This window comes from Olea europaea, unplaced genomic scaffold (genome assembly GCF_002742605.1).
Source record: "Olea europaea var. sylvestris unplaced genomic scaffold, O_europaea_v1 scaffold89, whole genome shotgun sequence".
In the NCBI taxonomy this organism is placed as follows: domain Eukaryota; kingdom Viridiplantae; phylum Streptophyta; class Magnoliopsida; order Lamiales; family Oleaceae; genus Olea; species Olea europaea.
Genome location: NW_019267367.1, coordinates 651007 through 655184, shown reverse-complemented (window position 1 = coordinate 655184; position 4178 = coordinate 651007).

Genomic DNA, 4178 nt, shown 5'->3' with positions numbered 1-4178 from the left:
TTTGGCTAAAATATAGTTATCCCAGTTCTGTGCCCCGAGTCCAATTTCTCAGGCCGTTTCCAATCAACCTGTGAAATTTCGGCCCATTCCGACACCGTTGCGACAAATGACAAAATTGCCCCCGGTGCGGTTTTGCGTTGTTAATTTTCTGTCCGACACTTCTTCAACATGACATAATTAATGCGAAAGTTAATTATTCGGAGGCCTAAGCGAAAGAATTCGGCTAAAATCCCGTGATCCCGGGTCTATTCCCCAAGTCCAATTTCTCCGGCCGTTTCCGGTCAACCTACCAAATTTTGGCCCATTCCGACATCGTCGCGACAAATGACAAAATTGCCCTCGGTGCAGTTTTACCAATACATCTTCATCCGGACAAAATTAATACGAAAATTAGTTATTCGGAGGCCTAAACGAAGGAATTTGGCTAAAATCCCGTGATCCCGGGTCTGTGCCCCGAGTCCAATTTTTCCGACCGTTTCCACTCAACCTGCCAAATTTTGGTCCATTCTGACACTGTCGCGACAAATTACAAAATTACCCCTGGTGCGGTTTTACGTAGTTAATTTTCTGTCCAACACTTCTTCATCCTGACAAAATTAATAAGGAAATTAATTATTCGGTGGCCGAAACAAAGGAATTTGGCTAAAATCCCGTGATCTCGGGACCGTGCCCCGAGTCCAATATCTCAGGCCATTTCCAATCAACTTGCCAAAATTGGGCCCATTACGACACATTCGCGACAAATGACAAAATTGCCCCTGGTACGGTTTTGCCAACACATCTTCATCAGGACAATTAATTCGAAAATTAGTTATTCGGAGGCCTAAACGAAGGAATTTGGCTAAAATCCCCTGGTCCCGAGTCTATGCCTCGAGTCCAACTTCTCAGGTCGTTTCCAATCAACCTGCCAAATTTGGGCCCATTCTGACACCATCGCGACAAATGATAAAATTTCCCCTGGTGCAGATTCGCGTTGTTAATTTTCTGTCCAACACTTCTTCATCCTGACAAAATTAGTACAGAAATTAATTATTCGGAGGCCTAAATGAAGAAATTTGGCTAAAATCCCGTGATCCCGGGTCTGTGCCCCAAGTCCAATTTCTCGCGCAGTTTCAAATCAACCTACCTAATTTCGACCCATTTCGACACCATCGTGACCAATGACAAAATTGCTCCTGGTGCGGTTTTACGTTGTTAATTTTCTGTCCAACACTTCTTCATCCTGACAAAATTAATACGAAAATTAATTATTTAGAGGCCTAAATGAAGGAATTCGCCTAAAATCCTGTGATCCCGGGCCTGCGCCCCGAGTCCAATTTCTCCGGCCATTTCTAATCAACCTGCCGAATTTTGGCCCATTCCGTCACCGTCATGACAAATGACAAAATTACCCCTGGTGCGGTTTTACGTTGTTAATTTTCTGTTCGGCACTTCTTCAACATGACATAATTAATACGAAAATTAATTATTCGAAGGCCTAAACGAAGGAATTCGGCTAAAATCCCGTGATCCCGGGTCTGTGCCCCGAGTCCAATTTCTCGGGCCGTTTCCAGTCAACCTACCAAATTTTGGTCCATTCCGACATCATCGCGACAAATGACAAAATTGCCCCCGGTGCGGTTTTCCCAACACTTCTTCATCTGGACAAAATCAATACGAAAATTAGTTATTTGGAGGCCTAAACGAAGGAATTTGGCTAAAATCTCGTGATCCCGAGTCTATGCCACAATTCCAATTTCTCGGGCCATTTCCAATCAACCTACCAAATTTGGGCCCATTCCGACACCGTCGCGACAAATGACAACACTAGCCCTGGTGCGATTTCGCGTTGTTAATTTTCGGTTCAACACTTCTTCAACCTGACAAAATTAATATGGAAATTAATAATTTGAAGGCCTAAACGAAGGAATTTGGCTAAGATACCGAGATCCCGGGTCTGTGCCCCAAGTCCAATTTTTCGGGCCGTTTCCACTCAACTTGTCAAATTTCGGCCCATTCTGATACTGTCGCGACAAATTACAAAATTACCCCAAGTTTGGTTTTGCGTTGTTAATTTTCTGTCCAACACTTCTTCATCCTGACAAAATTAATACCGAAATTAATTATTCAAATGCCTAAACGAAGGAATTTGGCTAAAATCCCGTGATCCCGGATCTGTGCCACGAGTCCAATTTCTCAGGTCGTTTCCAATCAACCTGCCAAATTTCGGCCCATTCCAACATCGTCACAGCAAATGTCAAAATTGCCCCTGGTGTGGTTTTATGTTGTTAATTTTCTATCCGACACTTCTTTAACATGACATAATTAATACGGAATATTATTCGGTGGCCGAAACGAAGGAATTTGGCTAAAATCCTGTGATCTCGGGTCCGTGCCGTGAGTCCAATTTCTGGGGCCGTTTCCAATCAACCTACCAAATTTTGGCCCATTCCGACATTGTCGCGACAAATGACAGAATTGACCCTGGTGCGGTTTTGCCAACACTTCTTCATCCGGACAATTAATTCGGAAATTAGTTATTCGGAGGCCTAAATGAAGAAATTTGGCTAAAATACTGTGGTCCCGGGTCTGTACCCCGAGTCCTATTTCTCAGGCCGTTTCCAATCAACCTACCAAATTTGGGACCATTCCAACACCATCGCGACAAATGACAAAATTGCCCCTTGTGCGGATTCGCGTTGTTAATTTTCTGCCCAGCACTTCTTCAACGTGACAAAATTATTATGAAAATTAATTATTCGAAGGCCTAAACGAAGTAATTTGGCTAAAATCCCATGATCCCGGGTCTGTACCAAGAGTCCAATTTATGGGGCCGTTTTTACTCAACTTGTCAAATTTCTGCCAATTCCGACACCGTCGCGACAAATTACAAAATTGCCCCTAGTGCGGTTTTGGGTTGTTAATTTTCTATCCAACACTTCTTCATCCTGACAAAATTAATACCGAAATTAATTATTCAGAGGCCAAAACGAAGGAATTTAGCTAAAATCTCATGATCCAGGGTGTGTGCCCCGAGTCCAATTTCTCGGGTCGTTCCCAATCAACCTACCAAGTTTCTGCCCATTCCGATACTATCGCGACAAATGACAAAATTGCCCATGGTGCGGTTTTGCGTTGTTAATTTTCTGTCCAACACTTCTTCATCCTGACAAAATTAATACGGAAATTAATTATTCGGAGGCCTAAATGAAGGAATTTGGCTAAAATCCTGTGATATCGGGTCTGTGCCCCGAGTGTAATTTATCGGGCCATTTCCAATCGACCTGCCAAAATTTGGCCCATTTTGACACCGTCGCGACAAATTACAAAATTGCCCCTGGTGCGGTTTTGCGTTGTTAATTTTCTGAACAACACTTCTTGAACTTGACATAATTAATACGAAAATTAATTATTCGGAGGCCTAAACGAAGAAATTTGGCTAAAATCCCGTGACTCAAGTCTATGTCCCGAGTCCAATTTCTCGGGCCGTTTCCAATCAACCAGCCAAATTTTGGCCCATTCCGACAACGTCGCGACAAATTGAAAGATCACCCTTGGCGCGGTTTTGCGTTGTTAATTTTCTGACCAACACTTCTTTATCCTGACAAAATTAATACGAAAATTAATTATTTGGTGGGCTAATCGAAGGAATTTGGCTAAAATCCCGTGATCCTGGATCTGTGCCCCGAGTCCAATTTCTCAGGCCGTTTCCAATCAACCTGCCAAATTTCGACCCATTTCGACAACATCGCGACAAATTACAAAATTGGCCCTGGTGCGGTTTTTCTTTGTCAATTTTCTGTCCTATACTTCTTCAACCTGACATAATTAATACTAAAATTAATTATTCCAAGGCTTAAACGAAGGAATTTGGCTGAAATCTCGTGATCCCAGTTCTGTGCCCCGAGTCCATTTTCTCGGGCCGTTTCCAAACAACCTACCAAATTTTGGAACATTCCGACACCGTCGCGACAAATGACAAGATTACCCCGGGTGCAGTTTTGCGTTGTTAATTTTCTATCCAATACTTCTTGATCTTGACAAAATTAATAAGGAAATTAATTATTCGGAGGCCTAAACGAAGGAATTTGCCTAAAATCCCGTGATCTCGAGTCTGTACCCCGAGTCCAATTTCTCGGGCCGTTTCCAATCAACCTGCCAAGTTTCGGCCCATTATGACACCGTCACGACAAATGACA